Here is an 18,646-nt window from a genome sequence, read left to right as displayed (position 1 = left end):
GTTGAAATAAATGAGCTTTATAATACATTCATTCAATATATAAGTTCTATAATTTTAGCAATATTATTTTGAGTTAATAGCATTTATTATACTATCTTTTGTATTCTAAATATAAACTCATATATTAACTATTCATATCACATGACCCAAGGCTTTTATATTTTATACTATACGGGAGACTTATAAAAACATTTATGCTGTCAGCCACATAAAACTTTATGTGTGAGTTGTAAAATGGATTTGATTTTCTCAAAAGCATTCACCCTTTCAAAGTAAAGAAACTGAGATTGTAATCTAGCAATTTAATAACAACATAACATGAATTTTTACTACGTTTAGTTTTACATCTTCAATTACTCATAGATGAACTGATTTGTAATGTTTGCATTTGTCTTGTCAAATTGTCTTGAACTGGTAATTTGCCCCATGACCTTGTGCAGTTTCTAGAAAGAAGTGGAACGTTAAGCCTTTGTCCTAGAAAACTCAAGACTGGGGTAAACAAATCAAACTAACAAACACTGGCTAATAAGTTTATCTTATTACGAGTTCACATAGTTGTTTAATGTCACAAAATCGCAATGAATCATTTTTTAATGTTGAAATGCTTACCCTGTGAAGTGTTATTTTATGAGGATAATTTTTCATCTCCTTCTACCTGGTAAAACTATTTCCTTAGTTATCATTAATCATGCTTCATGCAAATCAACTACACAGGCAAATCGCCAACACAAAAAATATCCCATGAAAATTTAAATCTTTTTTTTTTTGCAAAATTCTTTCATTATGAATTAGATCATATTGGTTATAAGTCACAATATCTAATTAACTTCCAGATATAAATGTAGTTCCATTCCTCCAAAACAAAGCTGTATTTCCTGACTTCTTGCAATATAGAACATTTCCCTTTAACTCCTGAGCTTTGTAAGATATTTTATCTATTGTTGTAGGTTGCTAGACTCCCATGTTAAAAGAATGGCAGAATATAAAACCCATACAATTTTCAGGGATGATAGCCTGACATCCAGTAATATTTCAAGTAAGCCAAAATTCCTACAAAATACCTGTATATTCGAATTTAAAAACAAAAAAAGCCCCTAATATAGTACAGTAATATTAATTTTCATTTTATATTAACCAATAAATAATCACATATTTCTTAGTTCCCATTTGAAAACACCTGTTTTAGTATGAAAATACTCCTTGGATATTTTCTGATTCTTCTATAATGCAAATATTGACTATTGACTAATATATTTTAAAGGTACTCTCACATAAGTTGCTCTGTGGGGTTGGCACACTACCCATTAAAATAGTCCTTAATTATTTTCTTGCCAATTCACAAAACTTTTTAAAATGCAAAAAAAAAGAAATATTATTTTTTAAATGTTTAATATCATAACTGTGAGGTGGGGCTGCCAACTCTGCCAGATATCAAGTCACATTTTAAAACAGTGATAATCAAAACAGCATTAGAACAAAAATAAGTGGGATGATAAATAGAACATAGTGAAAATGCCTGAACAAAACTATAGAAAATTTTTTAGACATAGGCAACATAAAGTAACAGAGAAGAACTACTAATAAATAAAGATTATTAATTAGCAATCTGTGGAAATTGACCTTATATCAATCTAAATTCCTTATAGACTACTAAATTGAGTAAAAACAAATCATAGGAAATTTAAATAGATAAAGATCACTAGAGGGATGATCTATCTGCAATAAAAACACAATTTATTCAAATTAAGCCTCCCAAAAATAAGTAGACAAAAATAAATTACATTAAATGAGTTTAAAGCTATGTAGGAACTTATATAAACTTCAATTCTGAGACAGAAGCAATGCAATTAAACTAATCTTATGGTGGAATTCTATTACTTTTATATTAAAAATACTGATGTTAATATCAAAATACAACAATGATAATGAACTTGGGGTAAAACCGGTTTACTCTTATACTCTGATGAAACTGTCTTCATATAACCCTTATAAAAGGCAAACTGCAATCTGTATGAAGACTAGATTTATTTCCACAATTTCTCTGAATACCCACATTTCTGGGAAATTTATGTAACCGAATAATTTAGCTGCAGAGAAATCAATATGTATAAACATAACAATAAAAAAATTAGAAATATATACAAGGTTTAATGATGGAAGAATGCTTAAATTAATAATTTTGCATCCATTATAGCATTAACATTATTTGCATCCATTGTAGCCTTAACAATCTCACTTAACACTTTTTAGGAAAATTGGCAACATGATAAAATAAGAGAATCTCTAGAAAGTGTTGTCAGACATTCTCTAATAAATATTAAAATTGATAACATTTGATTCTAAGACTGTCATCATAATCTTGGTTAAGAAGCAGTAGGGATTATCATCTGTGCTTAGGCTTTGAGAAATGTCATTTAACAATATGTTTCAAAACTTATAAAAACAAGTGTATTCATTCATAGAAGAGGCTGCAGTACTTTTTAAAAGACCACAAAATATGTAATAATTCAAAAACAATAGAAGTTTATTTTTTAGTCAACTAGTTCCTGAAATGGGGTTATAGCCAAAACTAAATAAATGTAGATACAGCTACAGATACAGATTCATACAAACATGAAGATATAATTAAATTCAAAAATACAGAGGCTGGGTGCAGTGGCTCACGCCTGTAATCCCAGTACTTTGGGAGGCCAAGGCAGGTGGATCACAAGGTCAGGAGATTGAGACAATCCTGGCCAACATGGTGAAACCCCGTCTCTACTAAAAATACAAAAATTAGCTGGGTGTGGGGGCACATGCCTGTAATACCAGCTACTCAAGAGGCTGAAGCAAGAGAATCACTTGAACCCAGGAGAGGGAGCCTGCAGTGAGCTGAGATCGCTCCACTGCACTCCAGGCTGGCCACAGAGCGAGACTCCGTCTCAAAAAACAAAACAAAACAAAAAAAACAGATGTATGTGTCTCCAGATTGGTTTTCTTTTTTAAAAGAATTTCAGGTGATTCATTTTTCTTTTAGTTTATTTGTATTTTCTACAATGACTAATACTTTCTTAAATCATTAAGATTAAAAAATTAAAAAGTGGTAAATTAAAACATACGTCAAAACATTGAAAAAACTTATTTAATATGCTAAGATTAAACACAATCTGCAGTTGTTAAGTACATCATGATTACAAGTATGTATTTATACATTCACATGCATATATACACACATATACACAAAGATTATAAAGGCATTTGTATAAATATGTAGTTGTGTTAAGTTTTTGATATTACAATTACTTTTCCGTCTTTTAAAATGTTAGGTCATTTTAACAATTTTTAAAGAGAAATCTTTAAAATGAGAAGAAAAGCATTCTTTTAAATCTAACTGTAATTTGCTCTAAGAACTGGGCTGCAGAATTATTCTGAGAGACAGACATACTGTTTTTATTTTTAAATTAAATCAAAAAATTATTTGATTGATTGTCTCTGTTAAAGCTGAGAAAACTGGAGTCTGTTTAGACTATGTCGTGCATTGAATGATGGCTCCCCAAAAGATATGCTTAAATCCTAATTCCCAGAACCCGTGAAGGTGACCTTACTTGGATAAGGGATCTTTGTAGATGTAATTAGATTAGGGGTCTTGGCATGAGATCATCCTGAATTACCTGAGTGGGCCCTGAATGCAACGAAGTGTCCTTGTAAGAGAAAGGAGAAGACATGTGGAAGAAGAGCCACATGAACACGGAAGCGGAAATCAGTGATGCAGCCACAAGCCAGGGAGAATCAAAGAACGCCTGGAGCCACAAGAAGCTGGAGGGAGGCAGAAAAATGAATCTTCTCTAGAGCCTCTGAAAAGAGCATGGTCTTCCTGACACCTTGATTTCAGATTTCTGGCCTCCAAAACTGAGAAAAATAAATTTCTGTTGCTTTAAGCCACCCAGTTTGTAGTAAGTTGTTAAGGAAGCCATGGGAAACTAACACACAATGGTTATACAAAATGAAATAAATTATTCTCCATAATGAAGTATTAAGAATATAAAATATTTTCCTGGTCACTGAAGAACATGCTTTGGGGTCCCTGAATGGGGAGGAGAGGTGTGGGAAACAGTCACCAGGAAAAAAATAACCTAGCACAAATTGGCAAGCAGGACTAAGGAGGGTCTGACCAAGAAGCTCTAAACTAAATAACTTAGTTTTACTTGTACATTTTCTCCCTGTGCTGTTCTGAGCTTACGCTCCATCTTTTATCCCCCATTCTTCAGTAAAAGTTTATTCTTAAAAGAATAGTGCTTTAGAGATTGAATAACCAGCATCTGTGTTTCATGCCAGGGATGAGAGGAGAAAGCAATGTTGAAAAGGCTAGAAACAGAGAAGGAGAGCGGAATTCAGCGGCACCATGAAAATAGCAACGAGCAGTGAGCAGAATCAAACCTGTTAAAGGATTTGGAGGAGGCAGGGGATGGGGCTTCAACAAATGCATTTGGATAATTAGAGAAGTGAGACTCCAAAGACTACTGAACTTGGCCACACACAAGCAATAGAGGTTTGGATTAAATTACAGGAGAGGTCAATTTTAGCCAAAGTAAAATGTTAAGTTCCTTTTAAAATCAGCTATGTAGGGCTATATCTCTGACCTTTTGTTTTCTCTTCTTCCTCCATCTCTTCCGTGTCACGATGTGGATTTTTCTTACCAGGCTGTAAGATAGGAATAGCCAGGTTAAATTAAGTAGAGTAAACACCAAGAACTTGCTACCCCACCCCAGGGTTGTTAATGTGAACAAACTATTAAAACAGAGATCATGAGGACTCAAAGTGAGAAAAAACAATTAACACAACAATCTTTAAAACATCAGAGAGGTTTGTCTTTTTGTGCCTGGCTAATTTCACTTAACATAATGACCTCCAGTTTCATCCATGTTGTTGTAAATGACTTAAGGATAGTTATCAGAGGCAGGAAAGGGTAGTGGAGAGCTGAGGGGGAAGTGGGGATGGTTAATGGGTATAAAAAAATAGAATGAATGAATAAGGCCTAGTATTTGATAGCATAACAGGATGACTACAGTCGATAATAATTTAATTGTGCATTTTAAAATAAATAAAAGAGTCTAATTATATTGTTTTTAACACAAAGGATAAATGCTTTAGGAGATGAATACCCCATTTACCCTGATGTGATTATTACTCATTGCATGCCTGTATCAAAACATCTCATGTACCTCATAAATATGTACACGTACTATGTAACCACAAAAATTAAAACTAAAGTATTATAAAATTAAAAAATATCAACAAGGGTGAACAAAAGGAGAGTGGTGCAAGCGAGAAAGGAAGACAAGCCGGTGAAAAATGGTCAGAGGGGTGAAAAGATAGGAAGATAAAAGAATAAAATAGTGATGAGTATGTTTCAAGCAAATAAATAATGAGGTAAGAAGAAGATGAAAGAAATGGGGAAAGAATTTAGCAGGAAAGGGAAGTAGAAAAAGCTTTGAATGCAGAACACAATATCACCATAACAAATCAGATTATATTAAACATGAGTGCTTTTAAAGCATATATAAAATCATTTCAACTTTCTGACTTTAATGAGAGGATAGTATAATCAATTTAAATTTTAATTTAAATGACACTTTCCAAAGATCATAAAATTTTAGAGTCAACAAAGATTTATTACACTTTGGGAGAAGTTAGAAATTTGGAAATGCATTAATTCTCTTATGACATTTGGAGTAGTTACAAAGCCAGTTGTTTGGTAAATAACTCCATGACCTAAAAGAGCTCATTTATTTTTCAAAGTGAATATTCACTCTAAGGGAGCATCTTTCATAAAAGGAAGCTCCAGTTCAGGTTTTAGGAAGAAAGGCTAATGATGAAACAGCACTTTAGTGCTTCTATTTTGAATAAATTATTAGCCTTTCCAGTTCCAACATTAATTTTGTTATATGTGAATTAATATAAACTCTGAAGAAAAACTATCTAATGTTATTAATTCAAAAAATGTGGCTTTGGAAAACTTATAGTCTTCCATTTTAGTTTTATAGGAAAGAAGTTCTCAAAAAGATGAAATGTGAAGGTGATGAATATGTAATAATGTTTTCATACACTTGCCAATTTAATATGTTTGCATAAATATTTAATACATCAATCATTTCAAGAAGAACATGTTCTGCATTTCAATGTGTCTTTTCTTTTTCATTAGACTGGCCTATTTCTAAAGTCCCCAGAGAAAATTGTATTATTTGGTGGACATTTCCAAAACAGGGATCAAACCTCCTTATTTTGTGAGCGCATAAGAAAATGTAATTTTTATTTGGACTCCATGCAGTCTCATTATTATACATATGTGTACATGATTTGTAAGAGTAAAATCTGCTTTAGTTGATTTGGCATTATATAAAATTATGAAAAACATAATTTGAATCAAATATTAAGAGTGAAGCAAGTGTGTTGAAAGTACCTTAAATTTCAATCAAAGAAGAAATGTTTGTGGCTAATTCCTCACATTACAACTTTGTCCAGGTTTGAGGTACTTGCATAAAATATGTAAACTTTTATCTTGAAATTTAATTTAACTCTATTAAATTGTTCTCATTTTAAGGTTCTATTCGGCTAAACACAATTCTTTATTAAACTGCTCTCCCTAAATCTCATTCAAATTTAACTACTTTTCCAATATACCTTCTCAAGTCATAAATATGCCTGACTACTCCACACATAGTTCCTCTCAATGACACCTTGAATCTGTTAGTTGATTTCTTTTTCTTTTCTTTCTTTTTTTTTGGAGGGGGCGGTGGGGACAGAGTCTTGTTTTGTCTCCCACGCTGGCATACAGTGGCGTGATCTTAGCTCACTGCAGCCTCAAACTCCTGGGCTCAAGCAATCCTCCCAACCCAGCTTTCTGAGTATCTGGGACTATGGGTGTGCACCAACAGACTCAGCTAACTTTTAAAATTTTTGTGAAGGGGAGGTCTTGCTATGTTTCTCAGGCTGGTCTCAAACTCGCGGCCTCAAGCGATCCTCCTGCCTGGGCCTTCCAGTTTCTTTCTTTACACGTGCTCTTTGAGGTGATATTTTACATATATGTACTTGCTGCATTAGAAAAACCATCTAATTTATCTCTGATGTTACTATTCTTGTCTCATGTTTCTATATACGTCTTTTACTGGTGTACATGTTTTGAAACAATATTCAAAATTTTTATAAAACAAAACTGCTGACCAGGAATCAACTACTGAGGATCTGCCTAGGACTTACCAAGCTTATGAGGCAGTAGTCTTTCAGCTTTCAACTTTCCTGCAAGTTCTCAAGGTCTAGCAAGACATAGTCGACCTTCCCAGGACTCTGCACAAGCAGGTTAGCATGACTTTTCTCCAGCAGGGAAATCACAAGTACACAAAGGCTAATCACCTCTAAGAGTGGCAGAGAATACATGCTATCTCTTTAGACAGACAAATGATTGGGAGTTGAAGAGTTGATAAACACTCAGGCTGTCATTCTCTTCAGAGTCCCCTAGCAAAAGTTTTAAGTTAGTAGTTGTAAAATTTCAAGACATGAGCACTACAGGTGTAGAACATAAGCTCCTCTGGGGATGAAGATTTTTGTCTAGTTTACTATTCCTCTGTGGTTAGAAAAACGGTCCTCATGCATGCTAAGTGTTCAATAGTTAATTGTAAAATAAATGAATCAGAGGAGGACAATAATTTTAAAAGGAAAAAAAGTGACCAGTTTTTTTAATGTTCCATTTACATGATTGAATAACGAAATGAATTGTTCAATGGGTGAAGCACATCAGGATTGGACAGGCCTAACCCCAGAGCACATTTGGCAAAATTATGGGGACTTGCTCTTCTCTGAGAATATGCTACCAAACAACAATCTTCTATTACCTTATACTCTGACAGCCTTGGTTTTCTATCACAGTAGTCAACAAACATTTCAGTGTGAAAATAGAAGAAAACACAATATATGGAGTTTTCTCAAAAAAATTAGTAGAATTACCACTACCATATGATCTAGCATCACACTTCTGAATATCCATCCAAAAGAATTGAAATCATGATCTTAAAGAGACATCTGAAGCCGCATCAATATTCACAACAGCCAAGATATAGAAACAACCCCAATATCCATAAACAGATGAATGGATAATTGTATTCTCAACTTCTGTTTTAGATTCAGGGATACATGTGCAGGCTTGTTATGTAGGTATATTGTGTGATGCTGAGGGTTGGGGTACAAATGATCCATCACTCAGGTAGTGAGCATAGTACTCAACCCCTCCCTCCCTCCCAATTCTAGAAGCCCGAAGTGTCTGTTGTTGCCATATTTATGTATATAAGTACTCAATGTTTAACTCCCACTTATAAGTGAAAAGGCACAGTATTTGGTTTTCTGTTCCTGTGTTAATTTCCTTAGGATAATGACCTCCAGCTACATCCATGTTACTGCAAAGGACGTAATTTATTCTTTTTTTATGGCTACTTAGTAATTCATGGTGTATATGTACCAGATTTTCTTCATTCAATCCACCAACAATGGGCACCTAGGTTGATTCCATGTCTTTACTATTGTGAAAGTGCCGTGATGAATGTATGAGTGCACGTGTCATTTTAGTAGAATAATTTATTTTCTTTTGTATATATACCCAGTAACGGGATTGCTGGGTCAGAGAGTAATTCTGTTGTAAGTTCTTTGAGAAGTCTCCAAACTGCTTTCCACAGTAGTGGAACTAATTTACATTCCCACCAACAGTGTATAAGCATTCCCTTTTCTCCTTAGCCTGGCCAGCACCTGTTGTTTTTTGACTTTTTGATAAAGTCATTCTGACTGGTGTGAGATGGTATCTCACTGTGATTTTGAAATACATTTCTCTGATGATTAGTGATGTTGGGCATGTTTTATATGTTTATTGACCACTTGCCAGTCTTCTTTTGAGGAGTGTTTGTTCATGTCTATTGCCCAATTTTTAATGGGATTATTATTTTTTTTGCTTGTTCAATTGCTTAAATTCTTTACAGACTCTGGATATTGGTCCTTTGTTGGATGCACAGTTTGTGAATATTTTCTCTCAGTCTGTAGGGTATATTTTTACTCTCTTAATAGTTTCTTTTGCTGTGCTGAAGCTCTTGAGTTTAATTAGGTTTCATTTTTCAGTTTTAATTTTTATTACAATTGCTTTTGAGGACTTAGTCATAAATTATTTCCCAAGGCCGATGTCCAGAATGATGTTCACTAGGTGTTCTTCTAGGATTCTTGTAGTTTGAGGTCTTACATTTACATCTTTAATCCCTCTTAAGTTAACGTTTGTATGTGGTGAAAGCAAGGGTCCAGTTTTGTTCCTTTGCATATGGTCTTTATTGCAACTACTGAATTCTGCTGCAGGATGAAAGCAGCCCTAGACAATGCATAAAAGAATGAGTGCCACTGCATTTTAATAAAACTATTTACAAAAACAAGCAGCTGTCTAGAATGGGACCATGGGTTACTGTTGGCCAAATCCTGTATCATAACACATAAAAATTCAAAATATAACAATATTTTCTATTACAATTTCACATTTGAAACACATGGGGCCATCCCTAATTTACTACTTGTTCATATTCTCTCTCCCTCCTCCCTTTCCCTCCTCTCCCAATCTCTCTCTCCCACCCTCTGTTCCAATCTCATCTCTCTCTTTCTCTCTCTCTCTTCCCCACTCTATTCCCAAGTGTTATGGGAACAACCTACCCCAGTGGGTAGGAATTTTGTCCAGCAGTATAATGAACTGTTAATTCTCCTATCTAAACTCAGATGTTCCTGAGTTTACTGGATATCATGCACTATTCACCGATACCATCCACTTATTGTCTACTCAGAGGCATAACTCCCGCATTTGTCCCCTTTCTTTCTCTCTTCCTTCATTATCTGCAACATTGATACTCCTTAGGACTCTTTTCCTGTACTCATGTCCTCTTTATCTACGTTCACTCCCTAAGAGATCTCATGTAAACTCATAACCACAAATACTGTCAATCTCCTGAAAAATTGCTAACTTGCATCACCAAGCCAAACCTGACTTGTGAACTCTAAATGAATATGTTCAAATTGTTTTCTTAACATCTTCAGCTAGGCAACTAAGAGGCAACATGTTTAAAACTGACTCTTGATCTCTTCCATATCTTTTCCTCTCATAGTCCTATATATCAGTAAATGGCAATTCTATTTTTTTCTGATTTCTGAGATCAAAACATTTATAGGTATAACTTAATTCTTGCTTTTCCTCATAACTATATACAACTAACTATAAATACTCTCAACTTTTTCTTCAAATATCCAGAATCTAATAGTTCAAGATAATCTAATTCTAACTACCCCCATATCTACTACTCTAGTCTAAGCTACTGTCATGATCCACTTCAACTATCTGGGCTGCTTCTCTTACCTTTGTTTCAATGTAATGTGATACAGTAATGATCATTTTCTTTTTAAAACAAAATACAGATTATGTCATGTTTGCTTTAAAACCTTCAATGGCTTTCTAGCTTCCTGTGAGTGAAAACCAAAGTACAAGACCCTACATGATCTAGACAAATAAGATCTCTCTCTGATCTCATCTCTTACCACTCCCTCCTTGTTCACTTTCAGCCACAATCTGGACAAATTTCCTATTGCTCAGGACACATCTAGCCATCTCTCATCTCAGGAGTTTGTATTCCCTTTGCTTCTCCTTTCTGCATAGACAACTTTGCAGGCACCTCCACTTTCTTCAATTTTTCTGTCATAGAGCCATGATATAAAATAGAATATCAACATTGATATTAATTCTATTAATAAAAATGTTAATATTAATGCAATAGAATATTAATAAAGACTAGGACATCCATAATAGCAAATGCATGTATGGGTAGCTAGATAAACATAGCTTCAGTGTATAACTGAAATCTAGTAGATTACAAAACAGAATTAATATCTTCCAGGTAACTGTGAAAGATAAATACTAATAGCTAACACTTAATAACTGTTATTCTTTTGGACTGTATTGTGTGTGTCTTGTGCATATTAATTCACTTAGTTGTCAAAACAGCCCTATGGAGCAGGTAATACTATTCTCATTTATAGATGAGACACTGAGGCAAGAGTGGTTAAATAACTTGCCCCATTTCACATAAATAGTAAGAGCTATGATTTAAGTCTAAATAATGGCTCTAAAATTATGCCCTTGATCATCATACTCTTGACCACTGTTCAAACTATCTTTATAGTATAAAGGTTTTTAATAAAGGAAAATTTCTTTAGAAAAAAATTAAGAGGCCCAAATACATTGTAAAGTAAGATTACAAAAGTAAAGACAACTGTGCTAGGCATAATTCTAAGATGTTCCCATTATACCCGCCTTTCAGTGTGCACCTCTGTATAAACCCCTCCATTGATGGTGGACAGGCTTCGTGAATGTGATGGAATAGTCTCTTCCATGATTGGGTTATGATAACTGGCACAGCTGACCTTAATAAGGGCAGATTATCCTCAGTGGGCTTAACCCAGGTAGTTGAGCTCTGTTCTTAAAGAAGAGTTTCAAATTTGAGAATGGGTATTTGATATGCAGGAAGTTCCCCATTGCTGTCTTTGAAAAGGAAGAGGGTCATGTGGCAAGGGACCTAGAGGACCCTTAAAGAGACGAAAGTGACACCTTAGCAGATACCCATTAAGGAACTGAACTCTGCCAACAATGTGAATGAGTTTGGAGGAGTACCCTGATCTTCAAATGAAAACATAACCAGCTCAACAGTGAACAGAGAATTCAGTCACTCCATTCCTGACCTTATAACTACATAATAGTGAGATCATAAATTGGTATTGTTTTAAGCCATTATGTGTGCAGTAATTTGTTACTCAGTGATTGAAAACTAGTACAACAGGAATCTGTTATATCAATGTATATGATTCATTTAAATTTATTTAAAAATTGATTTGTCTGATTTGGTTTAAAGATTAAAGGAATAGGAGGAGGAGGGGAGCAAGATGTCTAGATTGAAGATTCCACCAATCATTCTCCCCACAGAAACACCAAATTGAACAACTACCTACAGAAAAAAGCACCTTTATGAGAATCAAAAATCAGGTGATTAATCACAGTACCTGGTTTTAGCTTCGTATCACTGAAAGAAGCACTGAAGAAGACAGCAAAGACCGTCTTGAATTGCCGATGCTACCCCTTCCCCAACCCCTGGCAGCAGCCATGTGGTGTAGAGAGAGAATCAGAATCTGTGCACTTAGGGGAGGAAGACTGTAGTGATTATGGGACTTTGTCTTGGAAGTTAGTGCTGCCCTGTCAGGGTGGAAAGCAACACCAGACAGAACTCAGCTGTTGTCCACAGAGGGAGCATTTAGAACAGCCTAGCCAGAGGGGAATCACCCATCTCAACAATAGGAACCTCACTTCTAGCAAGCCTTGCCACCACAGGGAAAATGCTCTTGAGTCCCAAATAAACTGGAGAGGTAGTCTAGGCCACAAAGACTGCAATTCCTGGAAAAGTCCTGGTACTGTGCTGGACTTGGAGCCAGTGGACTTGGGGGTACATGACCCTGTGAAACACCAACTGGGGTGGCCAAAAAAGTGCTTGCATCACCCTTCCCCTAACCCCAGGGAAGTAGCTCACAGCTCTGAGAGAGACTCCTTCCCTCTGCTTGAGGAAAGGGGGGGTACAGCAAAGTGGACTTTGTCTTGCAACTTGGACACCAGCTCAGCCACAGTAGAAGAGGGTGCCAGGCAGAGTTCTGAGGCTCCCATTCCAGGCCCTTGCTCCTGGAAAACATTTCTAGACATACCCTGGGTCAGAAGGGAACCCTCTGCCTTGAAGGGAAGGATCCAGTCCTGGCAGGATTAATCACCTGATGACTGAAGAGCCCTTCGACTTTAAATAATCAGCAGTGGTAGTCGGGCAATATTCACCGTGGGCCTTGGATGAGACTTAGAGGTGTGCTAGCTTCAGATATGACCCAGCACAATCCCAGCTGTGGTGGATATGTGGAGAGACTCCTTCTGCTTAGAAAAACAGGGGGAAGAGTAAAGGGGACTTTGCCTTGCAGCTTAGGTACCCAGTGCAGCCACAGTGGTGTAAGGCATCAAACAGGTTCTTGGAGTCCCCATTTCCAGGTCTTGGCTCTTGCATGGTATTTTTGGACCTTCCCTGGGTCAGAGGGGAGCCCACTTCCCTGAAGGGAGAGTCCCAGGAAGAGAATCATTCACTAAAAGCTGACTGAAGAGTGAACATCAGTGATAGCTGGGCAGTTCTTGTCACAGGTCTTGGGTGATGGTGGCCAAGAGGAGAGATGCCTCTGCTTGTGGAAATGGGAGGGAAGAGTCATAAGAACTTTATCTTGAGGTTTTTACGCCAGCTGAGCCACAGTAGATTAGAGCATCAGATGGATCCCTAAGGTTTCCAACCCCAGGCACTAGCTCCAAGATGGCACCGCTAGACCTGTCCAGGGCTGGGGGAACTCTCTGCCCTGAAAGGAAGGACACAAGGCTGGCTGGGCTTAGCCACCTGTTGATTGTAGAGACCCAGTACCTTGAGTGAACGTAAGTGGTCACCAGGCAGTGATTACCACAGGCCTTGGATAAGACCCAGTCCTGTGTTGGCTTCAGATCTGATCCAGCACACTCCCAGTGGTGGTGGCCACAGGTGTGCTTGTGTCACCCCTCCCACAGCTCCGGCAGCTCAGCACAGAGAGAGACTCCATTTGTTTGGGAGAAAGTAAGAAAAGAAAGCAATACTCTCTGCCTGGTAATCCAGAGAATTCTTCCACATCTTATCCAAGACAACCAAGGTGGTACCTCTATGAGTCTATAAGAACCACAGCGTTACTGGGCTTAGGGTGCTCCCTCATGCAAATATAGCTACAATGACAAAAAACTTAGGTCAAAACACCCAGGTTTCTTGAAATACCTGTAAAGTCTTGACACGAAGAACAGTTACAAACAAGCCCAGATTGCAAAGACTACAATAAATGCTTAACTCTTCGATGCCCAGACACTAATGAATACCCAAAAGAAAAATATGGCCTTACCAAATGAACTAAATAAGGCACCAGTAACCTCCTGGAGAAACAGAGATTTGTGACTTTTCAGACAGAGAATTCAAAATAGCTGTTTTAAGGAAACTCAAAGAAATTCAAGATAACACAGAGAAGGAATTCAGACTGGTATTAGATAAATTGAAGGACAAGATTGAAATAATTTAGAAGAATCAAGCAGAAATTCTGAAGTTGAAAAGTGCAATTTACATATTGAGGAATGCACCAGAATCTCTTAACAGCAGAATTAATAAAGCAGAATAAAGAATCAGTGAGCTTGAAGACAGGTTATTTGAAAATATACAGCCAGAAGACACAAAAGAAAAAAGGATAAAAAGAATGAAGCGTAAATACAAGAGTTATTCGTTTTTGTTTTTTTTTTTTTTTTTTTTTTTTGAGACAGAGTCTCGCTCTGTTGCCCAGGCTGGAGTGCAGTGGCGCGATCTCGGCTCACTGCAAGCTCCGCCTCCCAGGTTCACGCCATCCTCCTGCCTCAATCTCCCGAATAGCTGGGAATACAGACGCATGCCGCCACGCCCGGCTAATTTTTTTTTGTATTTTTAGTAGAGATGGTGTTTCACTGTGTTAGCCACGATGGTCTTGATCTCCTGACCTCGTGATCTGCCCACCTCGGCCTCCCAAAGTGCTGGGATTACAGGCGTGAGCCACCGCGCCCAGCGAGTTATTAGTCTTAAAGAGCAGACAGAGAGAGAAAGAGAGAGAGAGAGAGAAATTTTATTCAAAGGGACAACAAAAAACACTTCCCAAACCCAGAGAAAGATATAACATTCAAGTACAAGAAGATTATAGAACAACAAGCAGATTTAAACTAAAGAAGACTACGTCAAGACACTTAACAATCAAACTCCCAAGGATAAAGAAAGGATTCTAAAAGCAGCAAGAAAAAAGAAACAAATAACATACAATGGAGCTCTAATATGGCTGGCAGCAGACTTTTCAGTAGAAACCTTACAGGCCAGAAGGGAGAGAGGCATGACATATTTAAAGTACTGAAGAATAAAAATTGTTATCCTAGAATAGCACATCCAGGAAAAATATCCTTGAAATGTAAAAGAAAAATAAGGTCTTTTCCAAACAAAAGCTGAGGGCCATTATCAACACCAGACCTGTCCTACAAGAAATGCAAAAGGGAGTTCTTCAATCTGAAAGAAAAGGATGTTAATGAACAATAAGGAACCATCTGAACACATAAAACTCACCGGTAATAGTAAGTACACAGTAAAACACAGAATATTATAACACAGTAATTGTAGTGTGCAAACTACTTATATCTTGAGTAAAAATACCGAAATATGAACCTATCAAAAAAATAGCTACAGCAAATCTTCAACACATAGTCAGTACAGTAAAATATAAATACAAACAATAAAGAGTTTTTTAAAAAAGCAGCGGGAACAAGTTAAAGTGTAGAGTTTTTATTAGTTATATCTTTGCTTGTTTTTTAGTTTGTTTATTTGTTCATGCAATAATTCATTGTCATCAGTATAAAATAATGGCTTATATTATTTGCAAACCTCATGGTAACTTCAAATAAAAAATCAAACAAGAGACGCAAAAAAAAAAAGTAAAAAGGAAAAAATTAAAACATACAACCAGAGAAGATCACCTTTACTGAAAGAAAGACAGGAAGGAATGAAAGAAGGAAAAGCAGACCACAAAGCAACCAAAAAACAAATAACAAAATGGCAAGGTAAGTCCTTACATATCAATAACAATATTCAATGTAAATGGACTCCAATCAAAAGTCATAGAATGAATGAATGGACACAAACACAAGACCCAACAATTCGTTACCTGAAAGAAATACACTTCACCTATAAAGACACACGCAGACTGAAAATAATGGACTGGAAAAAGATATTCCATGCCAAGGGAAACCAAAAAAAAAAAAAAAAGAGCAGCAGTAGCTGTACTTATATCAGACAAAATAGATTAAAAACACTATTAAGAAGAGACAAAGTCATTATACAATGATAAAGGAATCAATTCAGCAAGAGGATATAGCAATTGTAAATATATATATGCACCCAACACTAGAACACCCAGATATATAAAGCAAATATTGTTAGAGCTAAAGAGGGACATAGATCCTGATACAATAATAGCTGGAAACTTCAACACTTGATTTTCAGCATTAGGCAGATCATCCAGACAGAGAATCAACAAGGAAACATCAGACTTAGTCTGCACTATAGGCCAAATGGACCTAATAGATATTTACAGAACATTTCATCAATGCGTGCAGAGCACACATTCTTTCCTCAGTACATGGATCATTCTCAAGGGCAGACCATACGTCAGGCCACAAAGTAAGTCTTAAAAAATTAAAAAAAAAAAAAATGAAATTACATCCAATATCTTTGCTGACTGCAATGGAATAAAACCTGAAAACAATAACAAAAGGATTTTGGAAATTGTAAAAACAAATGGAAGTTAAACAATATGCTCCTGAATGACCTGTGGGTCAATGAAGAAATTAAGAAAAAAATTGTAAATTTTCTTAAAACCAATGATATTGGAAACACAACATACTAAAACCTATGAGATACAGTAAAAGCAGTAGTAAGAGGAAAGTTTATAGCTACAAATACCTACATGAGAAAAGAAAAATAACTTCAAATTAATAACCTAACCATGCACCTTAAAGAACTAGAAAAACAAAAGCAATCCAAACCAAAAATTAGTAGAAGAAATAATAAAAATCAGAGTAGAAATAAATGAATTTGAAATGAAGAAAACAATACAAAAGATTGACGAAACAAAGTTTTTTTGAAAAAATAAACAAAATTGACAAACTTTTAGGCAGACTAAAAAAAAGAAGATTATAATAAATAAAATCAGAGATGAAAAAGGAGATATTATAATACAATTGATACTGCAGAAATTCAAAGCATCACTAGAGGCTTCTATGAGCAACTATATTGCAATAAATTGGAAAACCTAGAAGAAACAGATAATTTCCTAGACATAAACAACGTACAAAGATTGAACCACGAAGAAATCCAAAAACTGAATGGACCAATAACAAGATCAAACCCACAATAAAAAGTCTCACAGGAAAGAAAAGCCCAGGACCTGATGGCTTCACTGACAAATTTTACCAAGCATTTATAAAAGAAAGGAGGAGGGAATACTTCAAAACTCACTTAATGAGTCCAGTATTACCCTGATATCAAAACCAAAGGAAGAACATTGAACAAAACAACTACTTCTAGATGAATATTGGCACAAAAATCCTCAACAAAATATTTGCAAACCAAATTCAAAAATACATTAAAAAGATCATGCGGCCAGGCGCAGTGGCTCACGCCTGTAATCCCAGCACTTTGGGAGGCTGAGGCAGGTGGATCACCAAGTCAGGAGATGGAGACCATCCTGGCTAACACGGTGAAAACCCGTCTCTACTAAAAATACAAAAAATTAACTGGGCGTGGCGGCATGCTCCTGTATTCCCCGCTACTCAGGAGGCTGAAGCAGGAGGATGGTGTGAACCTGGGAGGCGGAGCTTGTAGTGAGCCAAGATCGTGCCACTGCACTCCAGCCTGGGTGACAGAGCAAGACTCTGTCTCAAAAAAAAAAAAAAAAAAAATCATTCACCATAACCAAGTGGGATTTATATTAGGATGCAAAGATGGTTCAACATATGTAAATCAATCAATGTGATACATCATATCAACAGAAAGAAGGACAAAAACCATATGATCATTTCAATTGATGCTGAAAAATCATTTGATAAAATCCAACATCACTTCAGAATAAAAACTCTTAAAAAATTGGCTATAGAAGAAACATACCCTAACACAATAAAATCCATATACAACAGACCCACGGCTAGTATCATACTAAATAGGGAAAAACTGAAAGCCTCTCCTCTAAGATCTGGAACATGACAAGGATGCCCACTTTCACCACTGGTATTCAACATATTTCTCGAAGTCCTAGCTAAAGCAATCAGACAAGAGAAAGAAATAAAGGGTATCCAAAATGAAAAGGAAGACATAAAATTATCCTTGTTTGCAGATGATATAGTCTTATATTTGGAAAAACCTAAAGTCTCCACCAAAAATCTATGAGAATAAACTAATTCAGTAAAGTTGCAGGATACACAATCAACATACACAAATCAGTAGCATGTCTGTAGCCAACAACAAACAATCTGAAAAAGAAATCAAGAAAGTAATCCCGTTTACAGTAGCTACAAATAAAATAAAATAACTGGGAATTAACTAAAGAAGTGAAAAATCTCTACAATGAAAACTACAAAACATTGAAAAAAGAAATTGAACAGGACACCATGTTCACGGATTAAAACAATCAATATTGTTAAAATGCCCATACTATCCAAAGCAATCTACAAATTCAATGCAATCCCTATTAAAATACCAATTACATTCTTCACAAAATACAAAAAACAATCCTAAAATTTACATGGAACCACAAAAGACCCAGAATAGTCAAAGCTATCTTGAACAAAAGCAAAGCAAAACAAAACAAAACAAAAAAAACTGGAGGAATCAAATTACCTGACGTCAAATTATTCTATATAGCTATAGTAACAAAAACAGCATGGTATTAACATGAAAACAGCATG

The 18,646-nt window shown here is 35.8% G+C and overlaps 1 long non-coding RNA gene across 1 annotated transcript in view; it reads right to left on the bottom strand.

Annotated features, from left to right (window-relative positions):
* Positions 1-1,876: 1,876 nt before the first annotated feature.
* LOC129398176 (uncharacterized) overlaps positions 1,877-18,646 on the bottom strand; it is a 526,729-nt gene continuing 509,959 nt past the window's right edge. The window contains exon 7 of the long non-coding RNA XR_010112769.1: positions 1,877-4,680. This is a non-coding gene — a long non-coding RNA (uncharacterized LOC129398176). The remainder of the gene's footprint in view (positions 4,681-18,646) is intronic.

Source organism: Pan paniscus, chromosome 6, assembly GCF_029289425.2.
Source record: "Pan paniscus chromosome 6, NHGRI_mPanPan1-v2.0_pri, whole genome shotgun sequence".
NCBI lineage: Eukaryota > Metazoa > Chordata > Mammalia > Primates > Hominidae > Pan > Pan paniscus.
This window is presented reverse-complemented; position numbering and strand designations above follow the sequence as displayed.